Raw genomic sequence first — 16,972 nt, 5'->3', positions numbered from 1 at the left:
TGTGAAGTGAATCCCCTCGTGATCAAGATGAATGGTTGAGAACTAATTGAAAGGAAGGGGTATAGATCTCATACCACTTTTTGGCAAAAATGTAGGAGGGCCGTAGATCACTCCTAGAATCTCTCTCTTTTCACGTCATGTGCACCTCCTTCTTTTTCTTTGACAAAATTACCCACCAAATGTTCAGCTCCTTTTCTTGTAACGGAGGACACGTCTGACCTTTGAGAGTAGTGGTCGGAATAGACCCAAATGTAGCCGGAAAAATGGCAGAAGTGGCCGGAAAACCAGAATTTTTCGGTGACTTGTATTTTGCAAACGCCTTGGCCGTTCTACGCGAAACGACCAGCGTTCTTCTTCTTTTCTCGCGCTGATTTTTCTCCTATGCTTCTTTGTTGGCTTTGATGGTATTTCACCGTGGAACGTATTGATGAAACACTGATTTTTCAGTGAAAACTCCAGCAAGTTTCTGTGTTTTTCTTTGAAGAAGATTGACCAGACCAAATTTGAACTTTCTTTCAACGTTGGCAAGCGCGTCTCCTTTGGAATCCTTCTAAGACTTGTAAAACCTATTTTAGAAGTGACTTCCACACAAGGAAGATGATGGAATCTTGGCTGTGACTCAAGAGTTCCAACCCCTCCCTCGAGAAATCCAAAACTAAACTGTTGAAAGGAAAGGATATCTTCACCAACGTCTACCAAAATTATAGCAAGTTGTTGAAGGCGATCTTGCCTTATCTTGATTTCCCTTATCTAACTTTCCTGCCTCGTTTTTCTTGCCCTGTTATGGATGAGTCATCCAATCCTGGAAATTAGCTGTTAGCGTGTTTATCTTTACACGTTAGGGCCATACCTGATATCTTATATAAGGCTTATGTATTTGATGAAAGAATAAAATAGTGAGTGAGAGTTTCTTCTCTCGTGGATGTAGGCCAGTGGCCGAACCACGTTAAATTTCTTTCTTCTTTTCTCCCTCAACATTCCAACATGGTATCAGAGCATTAGGTGTGTTTCTTCTTCTCCCTGGCTGTCAGGCATTTCTCCATGGCCCAGATGATGGAGAAAATTGTGGTTCAGGAACACTCAAATCCGGGCAACAGAATCACCTCTGTTTTGCTAAATGGCTCAAATTACTTGGCTTGGTCCAAGTCGGCTATGTTCTACTTCAGTGGCAAATCGAAGCTGGACTAAGTCAACGATGATCTTCCCAAGCCCAACGAGAACGACCCATCCTACAAGGAATGGAGATCCAATAATCATCTTGTCATGTCTTGGCTCCTCAATTCCATGGAGCCCAAGATTGTGCAAGGATTCTATTTTGCTGAAACTGCGTCTCAAATGTGGAAGAAGGCCAAGGATCTATATGGCGAAAAAAACCAACTTCCTCGCATGTTCCACCTGTCCCAAAGCATCCGCAACACAAAAAAGGAGAATCAATCTCTTAGCGAGCATTTGGGGGAACTACAGGGAAAATGGGACGAGTTGGACTATCTTATGGCCATGTCTGAAAGATTGAGCTCAAAAGAAAAGATCCGTGAACAGCAAAAAATATTTGAACTTCTGGCCAGTCTCGGACCCGAGTATGAATCGACAAGGAAGCAGATTCTTATGTCTCCTATTCCTTTGCCCCTATCTACGGTATGTTCTCTTCTCTTAAGTGATGAATCTAGAAAACTTGTGATGAATTCCTCGACTGGAACTAGTGAAGCAGAACAAAACGAAAGGACTACCTTCATCGCAAACAACTTCAGTACTCAAGATCTTAAAGGCAGAACCAGAACCAAACGATTTTGTACTTACTGCAAAAAGGATGGTCACACTTGTGACCGTTGCTGGGATATTTATGGGAGACCTAATGACAGAAAGTGGGGTGACAAACATAAGGACACTACGCCAAGTGCCAAAGTCGCCACAACAAATGAAAAACCAGACACTCTGGATCTTCCTATAATTCTAGGAAAAATCAATGAACTGCTTCAAAGTGTCAAAGGAACTCAATCTGCTGTTGCTGCTTCAGCCCAGTTAAACTCTGCAGCAGAAAACAAAGGTATGCTCCTCCCTAACCGGTGGATTGTCGATTCAGGGGCCAGCGAACATATGACCATGAATAGCTCTGTTTTACATGATATTGCTCCTCCACAAAAGTGCACTACTGTTACTATAGCCAATGGGGCACACATAAATGTTGAAAGTATTGGAAATTTACGGTTCTTTGATTCCTCTGACCCTTCCAAGGTCCTATACATACCTGATCTGTCCTCTAATTTACTATCTGTCTCCAAAATCACTAGAGACCTGAATTGTGAAGTCATTTTTTCACCTTCTAATGTGATACTCCAGGACATAGTGACGAAGAAGAAGATTGGTGAAGGTCACATGGACCGTGGCCTCTACATTTTAGAAGATAAAATGCAAGCTCTCTCGGCAAAGGTGCAAGATGATGGCTCAATGTGGCACCAACGCCTCGGACATATTTCGAGTAGACCTTTAAAAATTTTATTTCCTAGTCTGCAATTTGATTCCGATCTTTGTGAGATATGCAAACTGGCAAAAATGACAAGATTACCTTTTTCTCACTCTGAAAGCAAGTCTAGTATTCCTTTTGAGTTAATTCACTCTGATGTGTGGGGCCCTGCGCCTGTGGATTCTTATTCCAATTTCAAATATTATGTGTTATTCATTGATGATTTTTCCCGTTTCACTTGGATTTATTTATTAAAATCCAAAGATGGGGTGTTTTCCAAGTTCAAGGAATTCTACAAGATGATTGAAGCCCAGTTTGGAGCACATGTTAAAGTTTTTCGGTCTGACAATGGGACATAATTTAAAAATCACCAGTTTGATATCTTTGAGAAGGAACATGGTATTATTCATCAGTATTCTTGTGTTAAAACGCCCCAGCAAAATGGTGTCTCCGAACGGAAAAACAGACACATTCTAGAGGTAACAAGATCTCTCCTGTTTCAAATGAATATGCCAAAGCGTTTTTGGAGTGATGTTGTACTTACGGCGTGTTATATTATAAATCGCTCTCCCTCAAAGGGGCTACATGGTAAGGCACCTCTTGAAGTGTTAGTGCAAAGAAAATTAAACATCTCTCACATGCGTGTCTTTGGGTGCACAATATAAGTAAAAAATTTGGAGGGTGACAAATTAAGTCCTAGAGCAACTAAGTGTGTTTTTCTAGGTTACTCATCATCAAAAAAGGGGTACAAGTGCTATGATGTTAATAATAGTCATCTGACCATTTCTCGTGATGTGGTGTTTCATGAACAAACTCCCTTCTTTCACCCTATTGGTTATGTTGGGCAGGGGGAGGAAGCTTCACACAACCTCGTTCAACCTTGTATAGATGACTACAAGGAATTTGATGTTGTGATTTCTACTCGTCATTCAGATGATCAGCAGCTTCAACCTATTGAACACCTTGAGGAAGACATCTCACAACCTGAACTAAGTCAAGATCAAGAAGAAAGCATGTTTAGAAGATCTGGAAGAACAACACAACGCCCCAAGTATCTTGATGATTATGTAATGGTTGCTGCAAGTGAGTACCCTATGAATAAGTATCTTCATTACCAACATCTTTCCAAGAGACATGCTGCGTTCTTAAGCTCTATCGCTAGCCACCATGACCCCAGCTCTTATCAAGAAGCAAAACAACAATCTATTTGGGTTGAAGCGATGAATGAAGAACTGAATGCTCTACTGAAAAATCACACTTGGGATATTACAATTTTACCTGAGAACAAGAGAGTTGTTGGTTGTAAGTGGATATACAAAACCAAATACGACAGTGATGGTTCCATAGAGAGACACAAGGCCAGGCTAGTCGCTAAGGGATACACACAGACTCAAGGGCTAGACTATGAGGAAACTTTCGCACCAGTAGCGAAAATGAATACCATACGAATTTTACTTTCTTTGGCTTGTAACTTTGGTTGGCCTTTATTTCAGCTCGACGTCAAAAATGCCTTCCTACAAGGCGATCTAAGGGAAGAAGTGTTCATGCAACTCCCTCCGGGTCATCCTCAAAGAAACAATTTTCGGTTGGTCTGTCGACTGAGAAAATCTATCTATGGGCTGAAACAGTCACCCAGAGCATGGCATCAAAAATTGAGTGAAGCTCTTGAAATTAAACATTTTACCCGCTGCCATACAGACAATTTTGTCTTCGTCAGGAGAACTGGAGAAAGTGTGGTAATTGTTCTCATATATGTTGATGACATCATCATCACTGGAAATGATTTAGATATCATGCTCAAAACGAAAAAATTTCTTCACAAAGCCTTTGAGATCAAAGATTTGGAAAGACTTAAATACTTCTTGGGCATTGAAATCTCTAGATCAAAGAAAGGTATTTATCTGTCTCAACGCAAGTATATCCTCGATCTGCTCAAGGAGACTGGAAAACTCGAGTCCAAGCCTATTGACACTCCTATTGATCCTTACTGCAAGCTAGAAGATCTTGAAAGTGAAGTCATTGAGGATGTAAGTAGGTATCAAAGATTGGTCGGAAAACTTATTTATCTTACAGTGACCAGACCTGATATTACATATGCTGTAAGTTTGATCAGTCAACATATGCATGCTCTGAAACCCGGACACGTTAAAATGGTGGATCGAGTTTTGAGATATCTAAAGAAAACTGCCGGTCAGGGATTGTGGTATAAAATAAATGGAAGCATTGACATCAATGGCTATTCTGACGCAGACTGGGCAGGAGGAGTGGACAAAAAATCTATGACAGGCTATTGTGTATTTCTTGGAGGCAGTTTAGTTTCATGGAAAAGTAAGAAACAAAACACTGTTTCAAGGTCAAGCGCAAAAGCTGAATACAGATCTATGGCCACTGCTGCTAGCGAACTCATTTGGGTAAAGAATTTCATTCAAGAACTTGGCTTCAAGGTTGATTACCCTATTCCTATGTTTTGTGACAATCAAGCTGCCATTCACATTGCTGCAAATTCGGTATTTCATGAAAGAACAAAGCATTTGGAAATTGATTGCCATTATGTAAGGGAAAAAGTGCAAAAGAAAGATATATGTACCCCCTATGTCAAGAGCTGCAATCAATTGGCTGATGGTCTTACCAAGGGACTCACGATCAAGCAGTTTAATGAAATCAAAATCAAGTGGGGCTGCTGGATTCTTTACGCCCCACTTGAGGGGGAGTGTTGAAAGGAAAGGATATCTTCACCAACGTCTACCAAAATTATAGCAAGTTGTTGAAGGCGATCTTGCCTTATCTTGATTTCCCTTATCTAACTTTCCTTCCTCGTTTTTCTTGCCCTGTTATGGATGAGTCATCCAATCCTGGAAATTAGCTGTTAGCGTGTTTATCTTTACACGTTAGGGCCATACCTTATATCTTATATAAGGCTTATGTATTTGATGAAAGAATAAAATAGTGAGTGAGAGTTTCTTCTCTCGTGGATGTAGGCCAGTGGCCGAACCACGTTAAATTTCTTTCTTCTTTTCTCCCTCAACATTCCAACATAAACTAAGCCAACACGTTACTTAGACAATTCCAAAGCGGGAACGAACTAACCTTTCTTTCTTGATTCACGATGGGTTGCTGCGCTACTAGGGATGAAACCGCAGCCTCCTTTGCGCATCTAGAGCCTCTAACTCCTCTGATATGGCAGAGGAATTGCACCCAAGGCGTGCAGATCCGAGGTGAAGTCGAAGTGTTGAAAATCCCCATAGGGCCGTGGCTCGCCTAGAGGAATCACCGCTCCTTCTTCTTCAACGTTGGAGATAAATGTGACTAGGAGGGGATGACGAGAGAGATGATGGAATAAGAAGAGAGGAGAGGGAGACAAGAGGGGGGAGAGAGGCCAGCACGCTGGTCTTAGGAGAGTTGAGGAGAGAAGAGAGACAAGGGAGAGAGGGATTGACGTGAAGAGAGGAGAAACGTGAGGAGAGAGAAAGGCAAAAATCAAATGATCTCAAATTCCCAAAATTGCATACTCAGTCCCTTGATCCAATTCAATTTATACAAGTGTATTCAAATCTGGATTCCAAACACGAATCCAGCCCCAAAACTCAAAATGAAATGCATAAACATAATAAAAACGATATAATCCCAAGTCACAACCCGACTTGGTAAGTAATGAATGGAATTATGCGAATGAATGAATATGTCATCAAATCGAATAGAGAAAACCAAACACTAAGTGTAACTCAAGAATAAAAACTCCTCTTGAGCCATGTGAGCTCAAGATGGAAACCACTTGTTTAGCACACCCATCTTGCCTCCTCGAGCTAGGCTCAACTCGACTAGATGACCTCCCTAGACTCGCGCAAACCCGACTCTAAGGACTTGGGTTTTGGACTCGACTCAAGAACTAAACTTAGGCCTATACTGGACCAAATCCTAGGAATTTAGTTTCCTAGCCCCTGGTTTCTCCATGTCCGGCCTTCCTTGCTCGAAAACCTATCCTAGAGCCATTGCTATTCCACCCTCACCTCTCACTGCTAACGCTCTAGGTTCTGAATTTCCCATGTTCTCATTTGTTGGGACGTTGGACCCAAGAATTTTTAAGAGTTTCGTCCTAACCTCACTAGTCTCGCCTAACCCCTTCTTAATCCTAGTGCGGGTCCTAAGTGTATGAGAAGCATGCCATCGATTGAAATACCTGAAATGTTATGAGGATTTTTGTAAACATGATAATGCTGGGGCGCCTTTTCCGATCGCGGCCACGCGCGTGGCGTGTCTTCTGCTCATCGACCGTCTTGAAACCCAGCAGGAGTGCCTCCGTTCCCTTGTTTCCCCTCTTCTGTGTTTGCGTCCGAGGGTCGTTCCTTTTAGGTGGTGTCCTCGCAGCAATCTCTCTCTCTCTATCTCTGTGTGTAGAGATGGGGAAGAATCAAGCGTACAAGGCGATGCAGAGGGCGAGGATGAGTTCGACCTCGGGAGCGCCCGAAAACATCGAAGACGGAATGGTTCGTCCCTTTTCATACCTCAACTCTCTCTACCTTTCTGAGACGTTCGTTTGTTTAGTTATCCATGTTAAATCGATCGAACGTCGTGGTATTTATGTTATTTTGGGCTGAACCACCGAGCTCGTTTATGGCGTTTATATCGTGGGATAGTTGGAATTGGAAAACCAAGTGCTAGAGATTGTGGACAACTGCGAGAATGCAACCTGACCACATTCACGATTTAGTTGGTCCATTGCCATCATTTAAGATCATGTGTTGAAGATTCCTTTCTTGGATAGTCTCTAGATGGAGCCGTTGCAGCAAGAATTGAAGGTGAACAATTACTACACTATTTGTTTCCATGCGTGTGGATCCTTCCAATTTGTTTGTAGGATCTCCTATAAGGACGATGCTTTCCGATTGGAAGTACTTGGTGGGATAGATACAGTAGAATTTTAATGGATGTTGATAAAGTAAAAAAAGGTGAGAGATCACCCTGCAGGTGACATGGACTACGTTCGGCAGACTGATGATTAATTTCCTGGAGAGACAGATGATCGTGCATGCTGGTCTCTAGGGTGCGTAGTTAGTTATGATCCAAATGGTAGGTTAAGGGCTCAAGCTCATCGATTTTGTAGAATGTTTACTTTTAAGTTTGCGGTGGGAGAAAGTTAAACACTTTTTAAGGTTCCATGGCAGCATATTCTTAGATCCACGAGGCCATACCCAGTGTGGTATTACGATATATGATGCTAGGCAAGCTGCACTAGTGTAGCATACCATGCTTTTGAATTTTGTATTTAGTTAAAAAAAAACCAAATAACCATCGATCAGAAGTGCAGGCGGTTTAGGGTTTAACCCATTCACGTGTGAGCTTGGAGCCCCGCGCACCTCCCTCGACCTCCTTAACTGACTTCCGACGACTCCTGAGGCGAGAATCTGATTTTTCCGGCTGCCCTCCCTCCTTCATCCTCTGGCGACTTACCGTGAGCATCGAATCGGTGACAGCATAATTGATTTTATGAACTTGTGAATCGGCGACAACAACGTGAGTTTACAAATCTTTCGTTTTTTTGTTTCTTCCTAATGTATTCATGCTTGACATCTTGTTTATTTCGTTTTTTTCATGTGTTGGCTTATTTTCTACTGATTTGGCTCAATTTGTGCATGCTGTTCTGGAAAAATGAAACTTGGAATTTTTGTTTTATTCTATTTTCAACAGGTGTTATCATCTTGATCTAACTTTGGGGCACCAACAAAAGCCCCTTAAAATTTTCCCTTTGCAACAGGAGAATTTTGTCTCTTTCTCTCTCTCTCTCTCTCTCTCTATATATATATATATATATATATATATATATATATATATGTATGTATATATCTTCGTGGCAGCTGGTAGTCAGAGTTGTCAGATGTATTTATCGTTCTGGCAGTCTCTCTCTCTTAAGAAGCTCTTGAATGGTCTCTTACACCAATTTCTGATGGTTTTAGAGTTATCCATCTAAATATCTCTCATAAGGGCTTAGATACAAATGCAGGATTTTGTTGAGTCCTTTGTTTACCATGGGCATAATGAATAATGTGTTGCTAAATTCAACGCAAAAGAGAAATCTTCCAAATGTATGTAGTTATGTTTTTTGGGGTGGTTGGATGGTGTTGAGGGTCCAATGATGGCAAGTAATCTTTGAGACCTGATTTTCTGTTAATGAAAATTACAGCAATCTTTGTGAGGACCAATTAGAATTAGTCGTTCTCTCCACCAAGATGTATCACTTGGAAGATTTCTAATTTCTTTCAACTCCCTTCAAGCATATCTTATTGTACATTGGCTTCATTTGTTTTGAATTCTTCTTTTGCTTGTTGTGTTCTTGTCTTCTTGATAGCTGTTCAGTTTGGGGTGGAGTTGATTGGGCTTTGGTCTTTTTTTTTTTTTTTGTTTTGTTCCCGGTCTCTCTTATGAACCCTTTGATGGGTCTCTCATGACACATTATGATGGTCTTTGGGTAACTCATCTCCACCTTTGGGTGCAAGGTCCAAGGTCCAATGGCAGGTATATATTGAGTTGCTCTGCCTTGTTTGTTAAAGATATAGTGAACAACGTACTATGACATTCAGCAGAAGAAGTATTTTCTGTCATGAGCTACTATTTTCCAGCCAAGCCTTGTGAAGACACACATACACACACTCTCATTTATTTTTGTTAATTTTTTGGCCTTATACTTTCTTTTTGTTTCACAATTATTTTAAGGTTCGATGATGGAATGTAATCTTTGAGGCCTGATTTATCATTGGTGAGAATTATAAGCTGTCACTGACAAGTGACTGAATCAAGTAACCTTTGCTTTTTGCTATGTAGTTTTTGTTTTAGTTGTTTTCTGGAAAAGTCGTTAATAATATCCTTTGTTTATACCCTTTCTCTATCACGTCTGCCCATGTGGCCTTTGTGTGTGAATTCTGCAGCCATTGAGTTTGTCATGGGGTTGGATGATGAAATGCACTGGGCGCTGAACAGTTTTTGTTGATGGAAATGTGTTTGCCTAGAAAGCATTGTCTGACTTACAGAAACTAGCCCAATCCTCTCTCTGTCTCTCCCCCCCTTTTCTCTTACTAGCAATTGGTGGTGTCCGGTGGATGTACCAGAGGCACCCTCTTTTTAAAAGCTCTTTAATGGTTTCTTCCACATTTTTTGGTGGTTTTTAATGTCAATATCCCTTATAAGGGAATAGATACAAATGCAGGATTTCATTGGGTCACTCTACGTTGTTTATCATGTGTGTATATTTTTGGGGTCTGAGGGTGTTGAGTGTCCGATGATGGCTAATAATCTTTGAGACCTGATTTTCTCTAGATGAATATTACAAGCAATCATTCTGAGGACCAATTAAAATCAGCACTTCTTTCCTCCAAGATGTATGTTTCAAAGATTTTTAACTTTTAAGCTCTTTTAGTGCCCTTCAGGATCCTGTGTAAATAGGCTTCATTTGTTTTGAGTTCCTCCTTCACTTGTTATGTTTCTTACCTGGCCTTGTGGTACAACCTGATGATGGTATAGTGATTGGGCCAAGGTTCGAGAACTGGTAGAGCTAGAGAGAACTAAGAAGAGTTTAGGGTCAAGTTGATCCATTGAGCTGTGGGTAACTTTTTGTTTGTTTTTTGGCTGGTGGCCCTCTATCCTTCTCTCTCTTTTTTATAAGACAATCGATGGGTCTCTTGTGCCACATTATGATGGTTTCGAGTAACCCATCTTGAACTTTGGGTGCAAGGGCTGGGATCCATTGGCAGGTATTTGTTGAGTCATTCTGCCTTGTTTGTCAAAGGTATAGTGAATAACGTGCTGCAACATTCAACAGAATAATCATAACATTCTCTTTTCCAGCAAAGTCTTTGAAAACCCTCTCTCTCTCTCTCTCTCTTTTCCTTTGCTTAATTTTATGTTGGCCTTATACTTTCTTTCGCTTAACAGTTATTTCAAGGTTCGATGATGGCATCTAATCTTTGAGACCTGATTATCATTGATGAAAATTATAAGCAGTCTCGTTGAGGACCGAGTAAACCACATAATCTTCATGACTTCACTTTTATGGAACTGTTTTCATTTTTTTTAAACTTGTTAACATCTTTTCCATGCCTTCTCTTTCTATCACTGAATCTACATGCCTGCACGTCTGTCAATGTGTCCTCTCAATGTGTCCTCTGTGTGTGTGTGTTTTTTTTAATTGTGAATGCATCTAGTTTGTTGTGGTGTTGGATGATGAAATGCACTGGGCTCTGAGCATTTTTTTGTTGATGGAAATGCATTTGCCCTGAAAGCATTGTCTGACTTATAGGAGCTAACCCTGCTCCATCTCCCTGTCTCTGTCTAACCGGTAATTGGCAGTGGCTAGTAGAGTGTTGTAGCCATTGGTGTACCTATCCACCGGTTGGTCCCTTGATCTCTCTCTCTCTCTAAGCTATTCGGTGACCTGTTCCACCATTTTCTGGTGGTTTAGCTTTTCAGGTTACCAATCTCAGTTCTAGATGTTGGATATTGTGGAGTCACTCTGCTTTGTTTGTCATGGGTATAGTGAATAAGTTACTGCATACAATGCAAAAGAAAATTCTTGATAATGTGTGTTTTTTTGGGTGGTTGGAGGGTGTTGAGGGTCTGCTGATGGCAAGTAATCTTTGTGGCCTGATTTTCATTTTATGAACATCCCAAGCATTTTTCTGAGGACAAATTAGAACTGGCACTTATCTCCTAAAAGATATATGGTTGGAAGATTTTTAAGCTATGTTAATGTCCATCAGGTGAATCTTGTGTACATTGGCTTCATTCTTTTCAATTCCTCATTTGCTTATTATGTTGTCAATAGCTATGGACTTTGGGGTTGAGTTGATGCACTGGCCTTTGGGCTATTTTTTGTTGGTTTTTTGGCTGGTGCCCTCTGTCTCTCTCTCTCTCTCTTTTATAAGCTCTTTAATGGGTCTCTTGTGCCACATTTTGATGGTTTTAGAGTAATCCATCCCATGCTTTGGGTGAAAGGGCTGATATCCAATGGCAGGTATTTGTTGAGTCACTCTGCCTTCTTTGCCAAAGGTATAGTGAATAACGTACTGCGACATTCAACTGAAAATATTTTTCTATCATGAACTACCTCTCTTATCTTTTTCTTAATTTTATTTGTGTTTTATACTTTTATTGCTTCTTTTCGTTCACAATTATTTTAAGGTTCGATGATGGCGACATTCAACTGAAAATATTTTTCTATCATGAACTACCTCTCTTATCTTTTTCTTAATTTTATTTGTGTTTTATACTTTTATTCCTTCTTTTCGTTTCACAATTATTTTAAGGTTCGATGATGGCATGTAATCTTTGAGACCTGATTTATCATTGTTGAAAATTATAAGCAGTCTCACTGAGGACCTAGTAGATCAAGTAATCTTCGCTTTTAGATATGTGGTTTTTGTCCTTTTTTTTTTTTTTTTTTAAAGTTCCTTTACACCCTTTGTCAGTTTCTTCTCTCTATCACTCTATCTTTATGCCTGTGTGGCCTCTGTGTTTATGTTGTTTGTGAATCTTGAGACCATGACTCATGGGGTTGGATGATGAAATGCACTGGGCTCTGAGCAGTTTTTGTTGATGGAAATGCATTTGCCTAGAAAGCATTGTCTGACTTATATGAGCTATATCGTTTCTCTTTGTTAGACGAGATTGCTGACCTTCTTTCTATGTGATGGAGATTGGTTTAACTGCGAATATGTTCTATGAAGTCATGTATATCTGCATACTTTTGTTGACGCAATCCTTTTTTTCCTTGCCCAAAGTGTCATTGTACCTCTCCCATGCTTAACGTTAAATAAGCCATAATGTCAGCAACTCTTGTCATTTGGGAAATTGATTTTCTAAGTCAATGCTTTTTCTGAGAGAAGTTCCCAGAAAAAATATTGTAAGGTAGCTTCTTTATTTGAGTGGTGCGACATCCTATGTCAAGGTTTTTAGTCTTAACATATATATATATATATATATATATATATATATATATTGGCAACTGCATATTGTGTCCCTTGGAAAACAAGTTGTTTTGACTTTTTCACAAATATGGAGCTTGGGATGGTCGAATGATGAAATGCACTGGGCTCTGAGAACTGTTTTGATGGAAGTGCATCTGCCTGGAAAGCATTGTCTGACTTGAACTATCTACCATGCCTTCTTGTTTTGCTTAATTTATAAGAATGGAGTGCATGTTTTGCTGACTTGTAAATCCATCTTTTGAAATTTTTTCTTAAGTTAAGAGCGTTGTTTCTGGATATCTGTTATCTGCAAAAGGAATATAATAGAAACCTGAAGGGTTATTACATGTTTGTAGGGCTGCACAACTAGCCGAGCCAACTTTGACTCGACTCGAACTCGCTTGAAACAACTCGGCTTATTAAACGTGTCAAATTCGAGCTTACAACGATATTCGAAATGATAAACCAGTCGAGTTCATGTTTCGACTCATTTATACTCGACTCGACTCGCAAACTGGTAATCTATATAATATTGCCAAAACCGGTTCACCAAATTATTGGTTTTAACTTTTAGAGTAAAAACAAATTTTCACAAGTTACACTTTCTAAACTAGTTTACACTTACACAGTTAACGAGTTCATGCTTACACTCATTCATGTTAAATGAGTTAACACTTCAACGAGTTAAAATGGTTTGAATGCGTCGAGTTCGAGCTCGAACTTCCCATATGGAGCCCTAGATGTCTGTAGTATTGTTAAATACTATGGTCTTTGCAAATAGATATGCACCTCTTGTCCTTTTCTTATATCAGTCTCTGCCTATGAGCACACTTGCATCTATAAGCAAATTATTGGATGTTATATTTACTTGTACGACTAGGTTGGGAAATGGTAGTCTTTTATGGTTTATGGTATGTGTGCATGGAGAAACTAAGGTTTACTTTAAGAATACTTTTAAGTCTTACAGACTGCGAGAGTGTGTGTGTGCACTTCTTTTTATTAATTTTGTTCCCTAATGTTCATTTATGGCAGGCCATGTGGATAAGGACTATATGGGGGCTGCCAATTTTTACGTTATAGAACTGGAATCTTGATGGTGTGCTGCTGCTCATAAGACCTAGATGCAGTCTTCAGGGTTACTTCTTGGCCCAAAGTGTATCTATCCAGTGTACCCTTGGTTGCTTTAACTATTGTTGGTAGCTTAATTGATGGAGAACAAAACTTTGAATACACAAGCTCGAGCTGAATGGAAGAAAGTGGCATATGGTGGCATGCAACCTGGGTATGCGGACTATTATACAGACGAATCCTTTCTTGAAGATATGGTTATGAATGCCAATGTTGTAAAGAGAGACTTGCTTAAAGTGATGCTGGACTCAGTTTCCATCTCTCAGTATCTTTGTGTTGTAGTTCTCGTGGTCTGTGTCTGGACATACACATTGCTGGCCAGAATAGATGGAAGGGCACTCCACCTGGTTAATGCTGTTCTCCTTGGGATGGGCTTCCTGGTGCTTGTCTTAACGGAAACGAAACTTTCTATTTCCCTTCTTCTTCATTACCTCCTTAACATTGCTTACTTCATTAGTGGCTTGTATGTACTAGCCCCACTTTATTGCACCCTCACAAGATCCATCAGTTCAGACTCCATTTGGGCACTAACAGTTTTCCTGCTTGTTATTCATCTCTTTCTGCATGATTATTCTGGCTCAACCATCAGACCACCTGGGGCCTTGAAGAATCCAACACTAACCAGCAATATCTCCCTGAATGCGTCCATTGTGGCGTCTGTTCTTATTGCTTCCCGCCTTCCTTCAAGGTATCATGTGTTCTCCATCATGCTTTTTTCTTTACAGATCTTTTTTTTTTTTCTCCACTAGTGATGTACTGCATCAAGTACTCCACCAAAGTGCACTTGTGTTTTTCTCTCCTCTTGACCTGTGCAACTTTGGCCATTCTTTTTCCCCTTCACCATTCCTTGTTTGCTCTATTTCTAGCCCTATTATTGTTCATTACTGTTGTATGTCCTTACTGGCTTATCAGGATACAGGAATACAAATTTGAGATAAATGGTCCTTGGGATGAAGCTAAACTTTGTTTTGACATAACCGAGTAATCTCTAGTGAAATGAGTTTTTTTATCTATTATGCCAGCTTATCTCGGTTTGCTATACTTTAGTCTGGCTTTCTTGATTTACTAGATGGTGAGTTTAATTATCAGCTCTTAGTTGTGTGGAGAATTAGATATTAAAGGAGAACAATATAAGACGTATGTAAACACCCATATTTAATAATAGATGATAACTAAAAAATTGCTTTCTTATATTTCTTGAACATATTTTAGAAATTCTGGTACAGGTGGGCGAAAAGCTTTTAGGCAGAGTTCGCTGGTAGTATGGCGCCCAAAAGAAAACGAACAGTTTCATACTGTCTGCCCAGAGCCGAATAACCTAAGGCAAGGTGACCTCAAACAGCCTCGTTTGATTGTCATGCAGTTTCCTCTTTCTATAATCTGAAAAAATCGCATCAAGCAATTTTCTTTAAAGCGTGTCTGCAATTTTGCCTAAAGGCTAAAGCTGGAGGTGATAATCCTGTACTCAATTCCAATTGGAGTCTGACATTGGTGAAATTATAAACAACAGCTTATAATTCAAAGAACACGCTTCGTTTATAACTATCGAAGTTAGTTTTAATGTGAAAGGTAATTTCTTAAAAAAAAAAAGAAGTCTTATAAGCTCAATTTTAATGACAATTTCCAGGAATTCACATCTCTTTTTTTCTTGTCTTTTATCTTTACAGTCATAGCAAGCAGTCGACATCATAAAGAAAAAAACTATTAGAAAAAATATAAAATGTAAAATCGTAAGGTGGTCTGGTTAAATCGACAATGATGTTTCATCCCTTCTTAAATCAACCATTTCTTAAATCAAAGGGGTAAGCACCACTGCTGCAGCAACAACTCATTCTGGAAGATGTTTTCCTTGTTCTGTCGTAAGAAGATGGCAAACCCATGTTTGGAACTGTTGCTCCTTAGTAAAGGAAGATAAAAGTATGAACATGCTTATCCTTCATAGTCCAACCATTTCTTCACACCATTTCTGTGAAGAATGAGTGTAAACAAACGTGCACGTTCTTCAGTGATCTTATGGGTGGTGGTTTGATAGATGCCAAACCACCTTTTTTTCGCACTTTTAGGGTCCACTAAAAAATTTCAAGATCCAAGACTTTTTTTGGACTTATGTGGTCTTATGGGACACACTTTACTGTATATAGTGTTGAAAAAGTTAAAACTTTACTGTACACAATTTTGAAACGTTGAAACCACATCAGCCTTATACTGCTTTGGTATTTGTTGAGAGATTGCATCTTCACCTTGATGTGGCACCCCATCTTAAAATTTTTTAAGAATTTCAGTTGTCCTACATAAAAATTTTGAAAAAATATTTTTCAGATCTGGTTAAAATTTTGAAAGTATAATTCGCCACCTCTCATGAAAAAATCTTCGCTAGCCCCTGATTTGAGATAAACAGACATGATCTTGAAGTGGGTCTACAATGGCAGCAATTATAAAGATAATAATTGATGGCAATAACACTCCAAGAGGTGTAGTATAGCTGGTCAAGCTAACACTAGTGAAACATTGGGTTTTTAGTTCAATTTTTTGGGTGCTATATATTTATGCTAATAAGGTAAGCAACAATGCACTTTTAGTTGAGGTGCATATGGATCCGACACCAGTCATTAACACAACCCTCTGGACCCTGGAGGTGAGGACAAGGGGTGGATTTCGGCCATTGCTTTGGACAATGAGATGAAATATTCATCTCACTCAAAAGGTGGTGATGATTGTAGAAATGTAAACAATAATAAAAAGGTAGCAAAGTTGAAACATGAGTAGTACAATCATCTGACTTAGATAATTTAACACTGGTTTGGATTCATCTACCATATACCAGGTTCTACTCAATCAAATCTTTCCTTTTTAATGCACGATTGGGGTCGATGAAACACTCGACTCGATACCCCACCTTATCTGTCCTAAGCAGTTATCAATTTCTAGTATGCACATGCAATGCGGAACATTTTCAAAACAAGCTTCTAATAGCTTTTCAAAACAAATCTTATCATATATCAAATCATTTGCATGCATACATACATTCACTCACAAAACAATCATTCAATCACATCACAATCCTAAGATCCTACAATCCTAGGAACACATATTCACACATTGGCCCCAGGCAGGGATTTGCCTGGAATGCCGCCATACCTATCGTGCATCCATTAAACACCTCGAACTCTAACCCACGTTGCTCAAGGCCTACTTGACGTGCCCAGTGTACCTGCAAACATAATCAAATGGTAAGTTCTCTACTTGTTTCGTTTTACAATGTATAAAAGTAGAAAATATAACCGGTGAGGCATGTCATCGCCTCAAGAGGGTGTCGACGGGTAGTGTCGAACCACAAGGCCCTCCAATAGGCATCTTCCCAACTTCTTGACGTTGCCACCAAATATCAAAACTCAATGTTTCGATCAATCCATCACTAACACATTTCTCA

At 39.6% G+C, this 16,972-nt stretch overlaps 9 non-coding genes and 1 pseudogene across 9 annotated transcripts; all 10 read left to right on the top strand.

Annotated features, from left to right (window-relative positions):
- Positions 1 to 6,682: 6,682 nt before the first annotated feature.
- On the top strand, positions 6,683 to 14,551 carry LOC116259813 (phosphatidylinositol N-acetylglucosaminyltransferase subunit C-like; annotated as a pseudogene).
- LOC116261622 (small nucleolar RNA R66) lies at positions 8,585 to 8,655 on the top strand. The gene has a single exon (XR_004174325.1). It is a non-coding gene; the product is annotated as a small nucleolar RNA R66 (small nucleolar RNA).
- Positions 9,402 to 9,479, top strand: LOC116261640 (small nucleolar RNA snoR118). The gene has a single exon (XR_004174345.1). It is a non-coding gene; the product is annotated as a small nucleolar RNA snoR118 (small nucleolar RNA).
- Positions 9,728 to 9,799, top strand: LOC116261623 (small nucleolar RNA R66). Its single transcript, XR_004174327.1, has one exon. It is a non-coding gene; the product is annotated as a small nucleolar RNA R66 (small nucleolar RNA).
- LOC116261620 (small nucleolar RNA R66) lies at positions 10,396 to 10,466 on the top strand. Its single transcript, XR_004174323.1, has one exon. It is a non-coding gene; the product is annotated as a small nucleolar RNA R66 (small nucleolar RNA).
- LOC116261641 (small nucleolar RNA snoR118) lies at positions 10,666 to 10,744 on the top strand. Its single transcript, XR_004174346.1, has one exon. It is a non-coding gene; the product is annotated as a small nucleolar RNA snoR118 (small nucleolar RNA).
- Positions 11,065 to 11,135, top strand: LOC116261626 (small nucleolar RNA R66). Its single transcript, XR_004174330.1, has one exon. It is a non-coding gene; the product is annotated as a small nucleolar RNA R66 (small nucleolar RNA).
- LOC116261618 (small nucleolar RNA R66) lies at positions 11,756 to 11,827 on the top strand. The gene has a single exon (XR_004174321.1). It is a non-coding gene; the product is annotated as a small nucleolar RNA R66 (small nucleolar RNA).
- Positions 12,003 to 12,080, top strand: LOC116261637 (small nucleolar RNA snoR118). The gene has a single exon (XR_004174341.1). It is a non-coding gene; the product is annotated as a small nucleolar RNA snoR118 (small nucleolar RNA).
- On the top strand, positions 12,519 to 12,594 carry LOC116261644 (small nucleolar RNA snoR118). The gene has a single exon (XR_004174350.1). It is a non-coding gene; the product is annotated as a small nucleolar RNA snoR118 (small nucleolar RNA).
- Positions 14,552 to 16,972: the final 2,421 nt, after the last annotated feature.

The sequence above is a fragment of the Nymphaea colorata genome, chromosome 9, assembly GCF_008831285.2.
Source record: "Nymphaea colorata isolate Beijing-Zhang1983 chromosome 9, ASM883128v2, whole genome shotgun sequence".
In the NCBI taxonomy this organism is placed as follows: domain Eukaryota; kingdom Viridiplantae; phylum Streptophyta; class Magnoliopsida; order Nymphaeales; family Nymphaeaceae; genus Nymphaea; species Nymphaea colorata.
This window is presented reverse-complemented; position numbering and strand designations above follow the sequence as displayed.